Source organism: Petaurus breviceps, unplaced genomic scaffold, assembly GCF_028583685.1.
Source record: "Petaurus breviceps papuanus isolate PSGF00001 unplaced genomic scaffold, PetGlider_PUasm1.0 139, whole genome shotgun sequence".
Taxonomy (NCBI): domain Eukaryota; kingdom Metazoa; phylum Chordata; class Mammalia; order Diprotodontia; family Petauridae; genus Petaurus; species Petaurus breviceps.
In genome coordinates this window covers 18,347,219-18,365,310 of record NW_027185697.1, presented here as the reverse complement: position 1 = coordinate 18,365,310, position 18,092 = coordinate 18,347,219, and positions in this window count along the sequence as shown.

The following is an 18,092-nucleotide window of genomic DNA, read 5'->3' as shown; positions in this document are numbered from 1 at the left end:
ATGAAAAATACTATCCACCTATAGAGGAAAAAAAAGCAAATAAGACTCTAAATGAAGATCAAAGCATACTTTGATTTTACTTTTTTTTGGATTTGTTTGTCTATGTTTTCTTTCACAAAATGACTAAAATGGAAATATATTTTGAGTGACTATACATGTATAGTCTATATGAATATTTTGCCTTTTCAATGTTAGTGCAAGGGAGAAAAGAAAAGAATTTGTAAATCAAAATTAAAAAAAAGACAAATGTTAAAATTTTTATGTAGTTAAAGATAAAGGTATTTTATATTTCTCTAAGTTACATTTAAAATACTGATGGGGGTGGCTAGGTGACGCAGTGAGTAGAGTTTTGGCCTCAGATTCAGAAGGACCTGAGTTCGGATTTGGCCTCAGACACTTAACACACACACACACACACACACACACACACACACACAATTAGCTGTGTGGCCTTGGGCAAGTTACTTAACCCCAATTGCTCTCTAAAAAAGCAAAAAAAAAAATGCTGATGCAAGTGGGGGATACACAGCTCCAATTTAAGAGGAGTACCATGGAAAAGGTAATGCATTATTAGCAGTAGACTTTAAATTAGATAGAAAGGATTAACCCTGAACCATACAAGCATTCATCTACCTTAGTCTCTGGGAGACCGCTGATATGTAAGTTTTGGGCTGGTGGAACCTGGCATAAAAAATGTCTGCAACAAAATGAAGTCTACAGTATTACTAGAAAGCAGAATTATAAACCAAGTATCCATAATGATTGCAACAGTGTAAGTGGAAAGAGTCAGGGAGAAATAGAGACATACAGAAACAAAGAAACATCGATACAGACAAACAGAAAGGAAGGAAGACAAGTGGAAACTAAGTAATTATAATGACCAAGCTTAATCCTCTATTAGAGATGTAAGGAGATACTGTTCTCCCTTCTTTACATTGGTGAAGAATTTTGGAGTTATACTCAGTCTAGATTGTCCTTTTTTTAAGTTTATTGAACTATGAAGGAAGGGATGTAACACGATGAAAACAATAACAATTGGAGATGGCTTGAGGAGAGGGGCTCATGGGAGGTTTAATGGAGTGGGTGGCTTCTGAGCTAGACCAGGAGAGGAAAGAATTTTATTTCATACACAGAAGAAGGATGGAGAAAAGATATGAAGCCTAGAGTGTCTTTGCACAAACTTCCCCCTGACCAATGCATGGAACAAGTTCCCTCCTTGATTGCACCTTTTAAAATCCTTAGGTCCTCTTGAAGCTCAGCTCAACTGTCACCTGCTATATGAAATACTTCCTTATCTCTTACAGATGCTAGTGCCTAGACACTCCCCTCGATCCAATATTTTCATATTTTGTATTTGTAGAAATTGTGGGTAGTGGATGTTTGATACAGCTCCTTTCAGATAATCTCAGGGACAACCAAAATGACCTCCTGCCCCCCTATAATATGGTCTCTCTCTTAAATTTAATGTTGTAATGCTTAGCACAATGCCTGTCATGTAATAGGAACTTACTAAATATTTATTGATTAATGGGTGGATTAAAGTGATCTTGGAATTATCTTAGGAAATTAACAAAATTGCACAAATACTTTCTAATTGCCTCAGTCCCCACCCACCATTAAGTAAAATCAGTAACATATATTCTCCTATGGAATAGTTACTGCTTTCTCAAATCTGAAAATTTAAATTTATTCAAATAGAAATGATTAATTTTCATCTAATGTAGTAACAATATCAAAAATATTTCAAAATGATAAATGTATAAGAAAAACTTATAGAGCCTTTAAGTTTGACTAGGGTAAAACCGCATTAAGACTTTGGGGACATATTTCATATAAATTGAAAAGCAACATATGTGTCATAATAGATTAAGTGTGGGTCTTAGAGCCAGGAAGGCATGGATTCAAATCCAGTCTCTTAAATATACTGACTGTATCAACTCCAGGCAACCACCATTTAATTCTTCAGTGAGAGTCTAGGAAAGTCTTTAAACTGTTTACAGAGGTGCTGATATACATTGATAGAAGGGTTTTCCTCAACTACAAATCCCCCATACCAGTGATCTCACAGTTCCAGGACCTGTTCCTATATCATTGACATATTACCCTTTAAATATTGCCTCTAAAAGTTGTTGTTTTTTTTCTCTTTCATATCTTGCACAAGTTCTTGCTTGTCCTTCATTCTGGAAGAGAACCCTGACTTCAGGAAGGTGATACCATGAGTTGCAAGTGAATTGGATTTAAGTGAGGTAGATTTAAGTGAAAAGTCACTAGCCTCACTCCCTCCTCCAAAGTTATCTGGACCAAGTAAAAAGATATTGATCAAGAAGACTGGAGATGGCCCTGGATGTGGTTGGAGACCTTGGCTTTTTTTAATTTAAGGTCATTTCTAGGTCTCAATTTGACTGAGGCAATGTCCATTCAATGATTAAGGCTAGGTAAAAATGATACATAGAATGACCTCTTTTACCTAGCTAAAAATGGCACATAGTAGGTACTTAATCATTTTCTTGATTAGAATGATCTGTCAATGTTTCTATAAAGCAAAGAGAAGGAATTAATATGCAAAAAAGAATGGTCAGTCATATTGATGGGGAAGATTAAACAACTCATTGAATTTGCTTCAGTTTAGTGATTTCTTCTATTGCACATGATCTGTTACTTATTCATTTGCTTTTGTACTTTCAGCTGCTAGAGTGAGTTTCCATTCACTGTCTGAGAACATAATTTATCAAGTCAAGAGCTGAATTGCCCAAGTAATGCCCTGAAAATAGATCTTTCTTTTCTAATTTTCAACTGACAATTTAGAGTCATTGTTAGCTGCTGCTTGAAACGGGGTCACATCACCTGCCTAAATGATGTGATTAAACACAAAGCCAGGAGCTATGATAGAGTTCTAATAAAAAGGAAGGTCACTATCACCCGAGGAGGACAAACAAAATCTGGCCAACAAATGGGACCTGAATAATTGGATGAGAAGTAAATGATGGTATGTTGTTGAAGGTAAAGAATACTGATTGCCTTTCAAAGTGAAATACTGAGAGTCCACTATTTGCTGAGCATATCATGTCAGAGAAAGAATATTGACTTGAAAATCAAGAAAAGGATCTAATGTCTGCTACATACCTATGGTGTTACATGGAGGTCTAGTTGACCAAGGTCATCATTAGAAAGTAGGTAAAATTGTGCCACTGGTATATTTCTATCTCTCCTTTCTCAAACTCCGCTTAATCTCCTAATTTCCTTTTAATAGGGTCCATACAATGAAACTTCATTGTCAATTTCAGGATCTTACCTCTTCCTTCTGAATGTAATAGCTTGGACCAACAAAAGTTGGGTAAATCACTTCATCTCTTTGGGTCTTGGGATTCTCTGTAAAATGAAATGCTTTAACCAGATGACTTCTCGGGTCTTTTTCAGATAAGAATCTGTGGCCCTATCACTTAGTCTCTTTAGTCTCAAAACACAGAAGTAGAAACAATAGCTAAATGTAGTAGAGGCTAAAATTTTTATTGCTATAACTCTAACCCTAATTTCTATAGAGAAGAAAGTAACAGTTACCCAAATAGTGAACTGGGAAATCCTATTAAGTGATGAGATTCTCTTCATTGAAGGGCATCAGACAGAGTTCAGATAACCAATTTTCTGACATAATATATTGCATAAAAGTTATTCTTTCTTCAGATATTGATTGAACTAGTTTTCCGTATTAATTGAACAAAGGCAATCCTTTATCAAGGGTTGCCATGTCCCTTGCAGTTCTCAAAGCTCATCTTTCAGAGAAGTTAAGTGACTTATCCAGGGTCACACAATGAATGTTCCCTAGGCATTATTTGAACACATGTATCCTTGAATCCAGCTCCCACACTTTGCCTGATTACCTCAAATTTTGATTTTATGACAACACTTAAAAAATTTGAAAATAGCTATCATATTTGTAGGTGTTCTCTTCTCTAGTCTAGACACTTTAATTCCTTTAGTTGAATCTTTCTACCTCTTATACAGCTGGGTCCCAACTAGCATAAATAAAGAATCCTAGAAATTCACACTATATATTTCCACTGAGCTGGAGTGAATTATCATTTGTTGTAATTATTGCTGGTCAGTTGTTTCAGCCTTGCCTGATTCTTCATGACTCCAATTGGGGTTTTCTTGCAAAATACTGAGGCAACAGCAATAAATGATGTGCTTAGGGTAACACAGCTAAAAAGCATCTGAGACCAGATTTGAAACTCAGGTTTTCCTGACTCAATTTCCTCATTTGTAAAATGAACCAGAAAAGGAAATGGCAAACCACTTCAGTATCTTTGCCAAGAAAAACCACAAAAGGGGTCACAAAGAATCAGACCCAGCTGAAATGAGTAAACAACAACTTCTTGACTCGAGGCCCAGCATTCTGTCCACTGAGTCACCTAACTGTCCCTAAACGTTGAACATTGGGAATCAAATAATGTGTCCATTTCCTGGAATTCAATATTCATATTGATTAGGAGCTAGACACACTTACATCACTATATTTCATGGTTCTGTCAGGGGGTTCTCTGGAATTCTGGTTAGATTCTAGAGTCTCCTGAATACTTGCAGTGTCTTCATGGGGAGAAGGAGCAACTTTCGCTCCACTCCCCAGTGCAGGACCCTTTCCCCCATCCCATGGAATTTGTGAACTTGATAATGAAGGAAAATGGAGTAAGAGTCATGTAATCAATTACAGGTTTTAGTGGAATGTGCAGAACAGTCAGACATACCTGAACACAGATTATTATGTACAGAATAGATTGTGAATGATGCTTGAAAAATTTTTATTCTAGTACATAGACATTAATAAAATAGTAATTTTGGTCAAGTAAATGACAATCTGTTGAGGTCTCTGTTTTCTCATTTATTAAAATGAGTATAATAGTGTATACCATACCTAGCTCACAGGATTATTTCAAAAAAGTGAAATAAAAAAAAGGAATTTGGAAAGTGTTAAAAACTCCAGAAAAGTGTCTTTAAAATCCTGCCATATAAATGTCTTCTCCTTCCCAGCATACACAAATGCATGTAGCTGTCTCCACATTCATTCTGACTATCATGGGTCCAGAATAGCACCCACCTCCTCCCCCATGAGGCTTCAGACCATACAATGGGCTGCAAGGGAAAGGAGAATGTTGTGGGATAAGACAAAGTGGAAGGCAGTAATTTAGACTGAGTCACAGAGAAGGTTAACATTGGCCTGTCTTTAACTTGCAGAATGGACAATTTGCTGAGGGACATTGCTGAGAGGGAGGGGGAATCACAATCAGATTAGAGAAAATTTCCTTTCCAACCTCCCAGGAACATTAACGATAGAACTTAATTTATTCAAAACAATGCAACAGATGTTCCTAGAAGGAGGTTAAGTGAATGGTTGTGTCTAAGCCTATCTCTCCTTAATCAACTCAAGATAATATGAAATGCAACAAACACGATTTTTAAAACCACACAAGAAAAGAGAAAGTAAGCAACCAGAAGAAAATGATATAGGAAAACAAGGAACCGACAGGGAAACTGAGGAAGGAAGGAAAGATGAAAAAAAAAGATGCAAAAACAATGAATTTTTGGATTATGGCTAAGGGAAAGAAATGAATATAGATGTTTAATAAAAGAAATCAATAAACTGGTGCTTATCAAATGACAACCAAGAACAAATCTCTGTTGTAGGTCCTGAGGAAACATATTTCAGCCCCTTAGGGATACTGATAATTAAAGAGTTGGGGAGACAGTAGGAAATGGTGGAAACAGAAAGCTTCATGCAGAAAGAAGAGTCTATGGGGTGAATATTCCAGAAACCAGGGATTTCAAGAAGCAAAGGTGAGGAAGGATGGAAATCTAGTCATGGTTGGCAGTTAGTGCAAAGACAAAGAGATGGGAAGCAGCATGTTAGTGAAGAAGAACAAAAGATTGATTTGACTGGATCACTGAATGAGAGCATGAAGGGGAGGAGAATGAAAGACCAGAAATCTGGGATCTTTAGATTACAGGCTTGTTGCTAGAACAGAAAGTAGGGCAAACATAGTCTGGTACATTCATATGCCATATATTTGTTTGTTTGTTTGAATGTAATTTTCTCATTTGAGGTGGGCCCCATTTTTTTTCAACTTTATATTATACAAATAATATGACAATGAAAGGGTTTGTTTTTGTCTTTTCTTGGTACAATTAATCTTATTACGAAAAGATTGATTAATTGATAGACACATATTAAGCATTTATGTGTCTGGAACTATTTCTGTAATACAAGTATAAGATACTGCATTTATACCTATCAACTTTCATTTTAAGAGAGTCAGTCCATTGTTCCATATAAGGTTGTCAGGAAACAAACAGCATCAAGCACTTACTATGGGCCTGGCATTATGCTAAACTCAGGGAATACAAATTCAAAGAAAAATAAAGACAGTCTTTGCCCTAATAAAATTATATTCTAATGGAGTAGGGGGAGGAAACAAATAAAAAGGAGCTGAGGGGAAGAGATTTTGGGGAGGAGCTGTTACTGGAGCTAGGACGTGATGGCAAGGTCAGAATTGTAACCATGCTGGCAGGAGGGAGATGAAGCATGGTTGCCCTGGGTCTGTCTCCAAAAAAGAGTCTCTCCAAAGGAACTCACCAAAAAAGGGTAAAAATGGTGAAGGGATGATGTATCTTGTATAAACCCTGATTCTGCCATTTACAGATTGACTATGCCCATCTCACCACCACCATACCGTCATCTATATGATAGTGGTGGCGGTAGTAAGAGTAATGATAGTAGAAGTAGGAGTTGTATGAGTAGGAGTAGTGTTGGTAGTGGTAGTGCCAATACCAATGCTGGTGGCAGTAGCAGTAACATAGTAGTAGCAGCAGTAGCAGCAGCAGCAGCAGCAGCAGCAGCAGCAGCAGTAGTAGTAGTAGTAGTAGTAGTAGTAGTAGTAGTAGTAGTAGTAGTAGTAGTAGTAGCAGTAGTAGTAGTAGTGGTAGTGGTAGTAGTAGTAGTAACAGCAACAGCAGCAGCAGTAGTAGTGGCAGTGGTCCTATTAGTTGTGGTAGTAGTAATTGTAGTAGTTACAGTAGAATAGTAGTAGTAAATAATAATAATAGTTTCATTTATATAGTATTTACAGGGCAGCTAGCTGATACAATGGATAGAATCTTGTGTCTGGAATCAGAAAGAGCTGAGTTCAAATCTGATCACAGACTTTTACTATCTGTGTGACCCTGGGAAAGACACTTAACTCGGTTTCCCTCAATTTCCTCATAAGCAAAATGAGCTGGAAAAGGAAATAGGCCACAACTCTAGTATCTCTATGAAGGAAACCACAAGTGGGGTCATGAAAAGTTGGTTGCTTGCTTGTTGTTGTCTTTTGTTCCCAAAGAGGACTAAAATGACATCACTTTACTAAAATCAAGTTTCTATCTGTCCAGCTGGATCAGATCAAAAAGAGCTCAGAATGTTCTACCACAGGTTGGGCACAAATAGTCCGTGTGAACATTTGGAATGGATTCTCCAAATTTACTCATCCTGCATTTCCTTTTAGCTGTTTCAATTCTGCTTTGCTCCTAGAGCACGGCATCTTTTCTGATGTTGGCACACCATGCTGATTGGTCCTGTGCCAGTATCTCCCATGTCATACAACTAGTTCCTAAGAGTGAGAGAGACCTTGAGAGTGTCCTTCTTCTGACAACCATGTGAACACTTGCCCTGTGTGAGTTGTCCATAAAGCAGTCTTTTTGGCAAGTGGCAGACTATTTTCCCACCTACTCTCTGTTCCAGCAGCAAGTTTGTAATCCAAAGATCCCATATTTCTGGCCTTTTACACTCCTCCCCTTCATGCACTCTTTCAAAGGTCCAGTCAAATTGACCTTTTTATTCTTGTTTTGCATTCAAACAATGTGGCCAGTCCATTGGGTTTGAATACAGAGTTTGAATACTTGGCAGTTGAGTTTGAGTAAGGACTTCAGTGTCTGGTACCTTATCCTTCCAGGTGATCTCCAGAATCTTCCTCAGACAACTCAAATGAAAGTGATTCAGTTTCCTGGTGTGACTCTGGCAGACTGTCCAGGCTTCACAGGCATCCAACACTGAGGTCAGCACCACGGCTCTGTCGACCTTCAGTGTGATAGTCATTCTGACACCTCTTCTCTTCCATACTTTCCTTCAGGTGGTTCCCAAACACTGAGCTAGCTCTGGGAATGATCAACCTCATTATCAATGTGTACATCCCTGGAAAGTCTACTGCCAAGGTAAGTGAACTTATCCATAGCATTCAGGACTTCATTTGCTGTAACCCATGGTTCTATGTACAGATGGTGTGATGGTGGCATATGGATCACCTGTGTTTTCTTGGTGTTGATTTTTAGGCCAAAATTAGCACAAACAGCAGAGAATTGATCCATACTTTGTTGCATCTCAGCTTGAGAGGCTGCACTGAGTGCACAGTCATCTGCAAATAGAAAATCATGCACCAACACACCCTCCACTTTGGTCTTGGCTTGTAACCTGATCAAATTGAAGAATTTGCCATCCATGCAGTAGTTGACCTTGATGCAGTATTCATCCTCATTGAAAACATTTGACATTATGGCCAAAAACAACACAATATAAAGCACAGAAGCAGGTACATGGTCTTGATTCACTCCACTGGTGACAGGCAAGTCAAAAGAACATTGTCCATTATCCAGAACCCAGGCAAGCATGCCATCATGAAATTGATGAACAATGCTGAGAACTTCTCCAGACAACCAGGATTTAACACAATTTTCTATAAACCCTCATAACTGATTGTATCAAAGACCTCAGTTAGATCTACAAACACTGTGTACAGACATCCATTCAGATCCTGCATTTGTCCTGGAGTTGTCAGGCAGCAAACCATATCGACTGTTCCTCAGCCCTTTCTGAAGCTACACCTGCTCTCAGGTGACTATCTTCCAGGTGAAGGTGTAGGGTGTAGGGCATGTTCAGGGAGGACGGGCAGCTCTGGTGTGATGGCTACCAAGTTGTTTGTAGATCCACTTTCCACCTTTGGTGTCCACCTGTTCTACCCAACTCTCCCCTGTGGCTCATGAAGAGTTAGACACAACTAAAATGACTGAATAACCAAAGAAGGGCCTTCTATACAGATCTCATGTGATATTCATGACAGTCCCATGAATTGGGTCATTTTTCATGCCAGGACTGTTCCTTTGCACCTGTCTGTTCCTTACTCTGACCTGCTCCAGCTCCCTTTCATGTGTTTACTGTCTTCCCCTATTGGAATATAAAATCCCTGGGGGTAGGTAATATCTTGCTTAATTATAATTCTATTCTCATTACTTATCATTGTACCTGGCACATAGTAAATTCTCAATATGTATCTCTTTATCTATCATCTCTCTCTTCTCCCAAAAAGATTAATCATAGCCAGAAAAGACAAATACTCCATCACATTATTTGTAATAACAAAAGACTGAAAACAAAATAGGGGCTCATGAATTAGGGAATGGTTAAAAATCAAAATTAAAAAAAACAAATATAGTTTTGAATTTGGTGGCCCATTTTCCTGCATAACTCCTGTTGCCTTTCTCTCTGGCATAATTTTCTATATGCTCTGTGAACTTTTTGTATGCACTTCATCCTTTATCCATTTGGCTCCCCCATTAGATTGAGCTCCCTGAGGCTAAAGGTATCTTTGCCTTTCTTTGTATTCTCTGCACTTAGCAAAGTGCCTGGAACATAATGAGTAATTAATTAATATTGTTTACTAACTGGAAATGCAGAATTTAGAAAATCATTAGGATACTAAGTCAACAATGTGGATAAAAAGTTGACGTCTGAGTCAGGAAGATCTGTTTCAAGTCCCATCTCCAAAATATACAGGCTGTGTGACCCTGAATACATCACTAACCATCTCCTGTGTCCCAGGCAACTGTAGCACCAACACGATATTCACAGAGCCAACAGTGACTGTAAATATGCCAGCATAGTTCTCAATCACAAAATATAACAGACTTTCCATACAGAAGACAGAAGCAAAACATTTATTCAGACACCAGAAAACCAAATCTCAACATCAGAAAGTCAAATTCGTCATAGTAGCAAAGAAGTTAATACATAGTACAGCATGAAACCACACCATCCTTTAGCCTTTCAACAAACCAACACTCACAAGCCTAGCTGTCTCCCTGAGTACATCCTTTCCTCCCTCCAGCTCTAACTGTTCTGACTTCCAGCTTCCTGTGGGATCTGCCCCCACTTCAGCAAGCTCCTCCTACTAAGTTTCCATGTGATTGCATTTTGCCTTTTAGGGAGAAGGAAATATCTTCAAAGCAGGGAAGGTCTTCAAATTCCCTTAGGCCTGTTAAGGGGCAGAGAAGATCTTCAAACCACCATCACCATTACAGCAACTCTATCAGACTAAAAAGTTACAGAAAAGAGTCAGACTCTCCTGGTAAATGAAATTCCTTACCAGGATCTCATTATATTGATGAAATAGTAGATCCAGTCCAAATAATTGGGGTTGGGGGGGGGACCAGAAGAACTTGTATACAATGATGCAGACTGAAGAAAGTATATTCTAAAGAACTACATCCACAAAAGCATCCATAAGGAAGTGCTGAATGGCAAAGACACAAATGTTCCTGTTTTCTGGGTAAATTCCCAATGGCAAGTTTATGAGGAGAGGTGGACCACAATCTACAGGATGGCAAGCTTGGGTGGGTTGTAATGAGCGTCATGGAAGGGGACATTCAAATTGACAACGTCCCAGAGTCAGGTGAGCATAATGGAAATAAAATAAGCACTATTAGTATGAAACTCCCAAAGTAGAAATCCATACTCAATTTGGTAATAACAGATAACATGCAAGTGTGGAAATGAGAATTGACTTGTCAGTTACAATCAAGCTATGGATGATGATGCTTCTCTTTAAGAATATACTTTGTGTTTGATGGGTTTTGTCAGTGTTGATTAGGAAGAATCTGTTGCATCAAAATATAGCTATAAAAATAATAAAGTGATTTTGAAAGTCAACATGAGTCAACACAGAGGCAAATTGTTATTATGGGATGATTGACAGAGTCTGCAGGGCTTGCAGGGGGCAGTTAGATGGAAAATTGGAAAGAGCACTGGGGCTGGAGTCAGGAAGACCTGAGTTCAAATCTGGTTTCAGACACTTACTATGTGTGTGACCCTGGGCAAGTCATTTAAGCATTTGCCTCAGTTTCCTAATCTGTAAAATGAGCTGGAGAAAGAAATAGGAAGCCACTCAATTATCTTTGCCAAGAAAACTCCAAACAACACAGGACTGAAATTCTACTTTCAGCCCTGACACCTGCTACTTATATGGTCATTTCAAAACTCTTCACCACTCAAGTTTCTTAAGTGTAAATGAAGGAGATGAACTCAACAACCTCTGCCATCCCTTCAGATTCTAGCGCTATTACTTTCTGCCAACACTTAACCTCTGGAGGCCTCTGTTTTCTCATGTAGAATGGGATTTGATGGCCTCTAAGAACCCTTCTTGATCAAAATCTATTAACTCATAAGGACATATTAGAAATGGCACAGGATTTGGAGTCAGGAAAGAATTGCTATTGAAATTTGCCTCCAGTGATTAATGAGATCATGGGTCACTCATTTATATATATAAATCAGTTTTCTCATGCATAAAATGGGACTAATACTAGCAGCTACTTTACTGTCAAAGCTGAGAGAGACCTCAGAATATAGGGGTCACACATATAAGTTTAGGTCAACCCTTCCTCTAGGAGTTTTGTTAGAATCAAATGAGAGAAAGTATGTAATGGTACTTTTCAAATGTTTATGCTCTATAGGAATGCCAGTTATTGGTTTTTATTAAAATGCATTAGGCTTCATAGAGATCAAAGAGTTATGTGACTTTGTTTTAATCTTACTGGAGGTATTCATATTACTAGCAGAGACCTGTCACATTCCTGCAAATATGTACTGTGGATATAATATGTTTTAAGACATAATAGATTGTTTTTTCTTAAAACTCTTTTCTTTCATGGTTCATAATCCCAAAAATGAACCCAGGGGAGGGCACTTACTGGCAATTAAGAGGCAGCTGGCCCCAACTCCTCCAATTTATAACTCCTCCAACCTTTGGTTCACAGATTCAATATTGTTTCAAGGATTGAGTCCTTAATCACTTCTTCAGGCAATGCCCTGGATGACCAGACTTGCAATTAAATTAGCTCTTTTCTGCTTACGGTGGAAACTTTACTACATAGGCCACAGTTGAGGTGCTGCTGCTGTCCCAGATGGCCAGGCCTCCTTGATTGGTGTTAGCAGCAAAATGTAGTTTAGAATTCTCCAGTGTCTGTGTTGGATGGGACCTTAAAACACATAATAGAGCTGAGAGAGCCCTTAGAACAGAAAATGACATAGGACATTATAACACAGAATATCAAATCTGGAAGGAATATAAGAATATAGGGGTTAAAACTTTCAGATATTAGTTTGTAACACTCCTTATTCTTTGAGGTATAACAAGGGAGGTGTCTTGAATCTAAAAAAAAATTATTTAGCTCATACTGTTTGCGAGGGAGGGGATAGATATAATTCTCACCTGGAAACCCTTCCTGGATGAGAATAATTGGTCAGTCTTTTGTTCCTCTCTTGACAAGAATCAGTCTGTTTCGTAGAGTGGTGGGAAGTATTCCCAAGATGACTATTTGAACTCCCTGAAAGCCTCATTTAGATAAACTTGTGTGTTTGTACTATGCGTGTGTACACACATATATGTATGTATACATCCTACAAAAACAACATGAATATACTCTAAAATAACAAAACATAGAAAGTCAGTACTATTATCTTCTAGCTTTCGCACAACCACCACCAGTTTATAATTTTAAAAAATGGCTATACCAACTTTACCTTATTTCCTTTTAGGATATTGCCCTAGGATTCTAGGGACATATATCTGGGAAAAGATACATGTCATCCAATATTCCATTTTGCATAGGAGGAAACTGGGTCACAAAAGAGATGAGTTACTTGTCACAAGTCACAGATTTAGTAATTATATGAATTCATGTCAGAGAAATAATACAGTAAATAATTTGCTTATATTTCAACAAAGCATTTCATGTAACTTATCACTTCTCTTTTGGAGAAAATGAAGACATATGGTCTAGACTAGTCTAGATTAACTCTAGACTAGTGATGAAATGACAGCATATTTAATTGAATGTCTACATTGTACTGTATGGATGCCAAGGTCCCTTCCAACTCAAACTCCATTATTTTGGAATTCTCAGGAAAAGCATAGCAGACTAGATGGAAAACTAATCTTAGAGCCAGAAAGATCTATTTCCAAGTTCTGTATGTGCCCCATACTGACTGACCTAAGTCAAGTTAATTAACCTTTCAAAGCTCTCTAAGATTATAAATCACAGAGAAGGTGACAACCCGCCTTGGTAGAAAAAGTTTGCGGATCAAAGAGATTGCCATACCAGTGACATCACAGATCTGAACTCCATTTTAACAGGATTCATAACTAATTAAATGATGAGATTCAACATGTTATCATTAATGTGTTTATATGAGATGATGAGAGCATCTAATAGTCTGTCCCAAGGATCTAGCATCAGCTTAATACTGTTTCTATCACCTTGTTAAAGGCATAGATGACACACTTACCAAATCTTCAGTTGTCCCAAAGCTGGCTGAGATGACTAAAACATTGAATGGCCAAGTCAACATTCAAAATATTTTGATAAGCAAGCATGATAGGGAGAATCAAATTCCACCAAAGTAAGTTAGGAGAGATATCAGATCCTATTGCTAAGTCTTAAAAAATAACCTCATTGGAAGTTTCAGGGGACTAGACCCAATCCTGATTCCAAGCTTTTCTGATTAAAAGGTGACTGACGGCAATAAAGACTTTGATTTCCTTAAGGTTTCTCGTGTATTATTTTAATATGCAATCTTTCTATTTCTTATTCTCCTCTAACTTCTGGATATTTTGTGTGACTAAATTCCCCTGATCCAAGGGAGAATTATGAAGTCTAAATCTTCAAATCACCCTCAGTTTGTATTAGGTTATGTATTTTTCTTTTTTTTTTTTTAGCAATCAGGGTTAAGTAACTTGCTCAAGGTTACACAGCCAGGTGTTTCTGGGTGGGTGCTAAGTGTCTGAGCCCGGGATTCAATCCCCAGGTCATCCCAACACTGGAGCTGGTGCTCTTACTCGCTGTGCTACCTGGCCACCCCATGGTCATGTATTTTTCAACCTGGGTTGAATTCTTTTATCCAGTAGCTCCTCCTACCCTGTCTCCTATTTCTGAATGTCTCTAAAACAACATCCTGGATTTTCACTTTGACACTTTCAAGTGATGTGACCCTGGGCAAGTCATTCACCTCTCTAAACTACAAATTCTACTTCTACAAAGGGCAGTATTAATGTCTATAGACACAGCTTTATTCTTAGATTTTCTAGCTACATGATGTTGAGCCTTGCTTTTCTCATCTATAAAATGAGATAGTCATTTTACTAAGAGCTAGAAGGATATTGTGTGGAAAGCATATTTAAATCTAGATCAAAATGTGGATTTTACAATTGTAATTTTTAAAGGGGCTGTGAACTCTTCACATGGCAACCTGAAGTATATCAGATGTTACTAGCTCTGCCTTTGTCCCTACCACTCCTTGTATCCTTTGGAAACTTTTTGGTGGGAGAACCTTGACTCATTTGGTGGGAAGTATGCCAGGCATGAAAAGGGACAAAAGAATAAGAATGCTTGTGTTCCCCTTAAGATCCCACCACCACAGTGGGGGGGGAAAGAGGTTGGGGGGGGGGAGGTGATGGTGTTGAACATCCAAGCTGCCTTCACTAGTTTTATTCAATGAATATTTAAAGAGTTTCCCCAGGGAACAGCAAAAAGCTGGAGCCTACAATGTTATGATGGAAAAGAAGAAATTGTCCCTGCCCTCAAGGAACTCACATTCACTGAATGGACACAAAAACCTGAATGGCGATAATAATAGGAAGCTTTTATACATTGCTTTAAGGTTTGTGAATCAGTTTACAATTATCTCATTTGATTATCACAACAACTCCAGGTAGCGAGCATTGTTATTATGCCTATTATAAGGAAACTGAGGCAGAGGTTATGTGATTTGTCCAGGATCACACAGCTATTAAGTGTCTGAGGCAAGATTTGAACTCGGGCCTTCCTGACTTGCTACAGCTAGCTGCTTTGAGTACAAATATAAAGAGTAAAACAAATGTTCAAAGCAAGATGGTAAGCAATTTCACGATGAGGTGAGAGCTAGCAAATTGAGGGGGTGGAATCAGGGAGGGCTAAGTGGAGGAGGTATCACTTGGTCTGACCTCTGTAGGGAGCCTAGGATTATGAGAGGTGGAGATAAGGAGAGAAAGTGATCAGGACATGGAGTCTGGACAGTTCAAAGGCAGAAGATCGGAGAAGTTGAGGAAGAACTAACAGTTTAGCTTGGTAGAGTCAAAGGGTACCATATCTAGAGATGAAAGGGCCCATAGTGGCCATCAGATCCAAGCCTCTCATTTTACAAATTGGGAACTAAGGCCCAGAGAAATGAAGCAGCCTGCCTAAGGTCAAACAGCTCATATGACTGCTGAAAGCATGGTGTTTATGGGTTGGGTGGGGGGGGGGGGGGTAGGGCACTTAAATTTAAGCAAACCTTTTACCCTTGGGTCTATTACAGCTCAAATCCTCGGACTACCACTCCCATTAACTCATTTAGTCTCTAAAAGACACCTATGATCATAGAGTGTTAAATACAGGATGTGAACTCAAATCTTCTGGAATCAAAGTAAAAAATTCTGTTACCTCTTATGTGTCCCTACTTTTCTTAAGAAAGTTCTTGAGAGAGAGAGAGAGAGAGAGAGAGAGAGAGAGAGAGAGAGAGAGAGAGAGAGAGAGAGGGAGGAAGAAAGAAAAACAAGGAAAGAAAGAAAAAAAAAACTATGCCCTTCCCTGAATTTTGGTTTTTGTTTTGTTTGTTTTATTTCTGGGTGTGTTTCAGTGAGTTTTCTCTTGTTGTCATCATCTGTCTACCTCCAAATTGAAAGCTCCTTCTTTCTGAAGTGTGATTCTTCAGAAAAATAAAGATGGGCAGATGTGTAGTACCTGGAATAAAAGAGGATGGTACTTGGAATTAAATCAGGAGACAAGCCTGGTTCCTAAAGATACCTTCTGCTTCCAAAGATAGAACTACCAATGTTGGTTTGGGAGAAAAATAGCATGAATCTACCCTGACAAAAAACCTTCACATTATGAAAATAATACAATAAACAATTAGTCCAAATTCATTTGAACTGGAGGAGGAATAACTTTCTCTTGTGGCTCATTGATGTAAATGATTAGTAAAAATATTTGCCTAATTTGGAAAGCATCTTATTTTAATGACTTCTTGCTAGCTCTCTGCTAAGTTCAGTTGATTCTAAAATGCTCAAGGAAAGCATATGTTAATTATTTTCATCTGCTAAATTTTGATGCCCTAACACAAACCACAAGTATCCCCACCTGAGTTCCAGCCCTTACTGCTAATACTTTTCATGAGTCCTGAGCTGCTGCAGTTGCATAGATTCAGCAGAATTGTTGAGTAACTTGACCAAACCATTGTCAGTGGAGACATGACATGTAAATTCTAACCTTCCAACATTCTAGACCCTCACTCTTGGTGATGCAACTACAATATCCAACATCTCTAGGAGATAATCTGCTTGAATTCATATAATATTTAAATCCACAATTATTTAATGGGAACCAGGTAGAAATTATTTCATTACATAAAGAAAACTCATTCATATAAAATGCAGAGTGTGTCAATTTAAAAAATATTTGCTTGGCACAGTGGATAGCCTTTTATACTTGGAGTCTGGAAGACCTGAGTTTGAATCCTGCCTTAGACACTTAGCAACTATGTGACCTTTGGTCAAATGTTTTACCTCTCTCAGCTCCTTTCCTCATTTGAAAAGCAAATTTGTAAAGCAAAAATAACCTACCTAAAAAAGAAAATCATGTGACATATAAAAAGCACTTTGGAAAACATCACTTTTTCAATTTAATTCTTTTTTTATTTTATTTTTAGGATTTTGATCAATGGATCAAAGAAAAACATTGCTTTATTCATAATATTGTCTCACCCACTGCTAATCCCAGAAAATGGAAGCTTTGAAAATTACTTCTATAAAGCACACCATCAGCCAGAAACTTTTGTTATTTAGAGGTCTTCTAAAACCCCATTCATTTGTTCCAATAATCTGCAACCAGTCCCGTATATGTGAATACCCTTTCTTATTCCCATAATGGAGACTGCTTCTGCCCAACTGGCAGCTCCAATCTTTGGCTTCCTGGTGGATTAGAGTAAGAATTGTTCTTGAAGCAGATGCAGCCAGAGTCTGATGAGGCAGAAACAGTGTGCCACAACGTGAATGCAGTTGCGGTTGCAGGGAAAGCTGATACACCAACCTCAGGGACCATTACCAGGCCTGTCACTTTAGGACTGGGAATCTGTAAGACCTGGGTAAGAGACAAATTAAGGGCCCATGGCAGAGACAGCAGCTACTCCTGGGACTATCAAACCACAGCCTGGAAATTTGGAAATCACCTACCTGAACTTCCAGGGGACAGGATGGCAGTGTGAACCCCGCCTGCTCTAATCCACCCCCATCTGACCCTGAAAACACAGAAATTATGGCCCCAGAGTAAAATCCTAAAATAGTGGAACCAACTGAAGGCTTGGGCGTCCTAGAGAAAGGGCATGGCTAAGGCTGTGCCTCAAAATAGAAAAAAAAAGATAGCAAAGACAAAGACTCTAGAATCCTATTATTGTGAGCATGAAGAACCAAACTCAGAAGGAAACAGCATTGACTCTTCACCTACAGCTGAAGACACAAAAGGGTATATGAACTGGTCTCAAGACCAGAAATCATTCTTGGAAGAGCTCAGAAAGGACTTTAAAATCAAATTAGAGGGGCAGCTAGGAGCTATAGTGAGTAAAGCACCGGCCCCAGAGTCAGGAGGACCCGAGTTTGGTTCTAGCCTCAGACACTTAACACACACACACACACACACACACACACACACACACACACACACACACA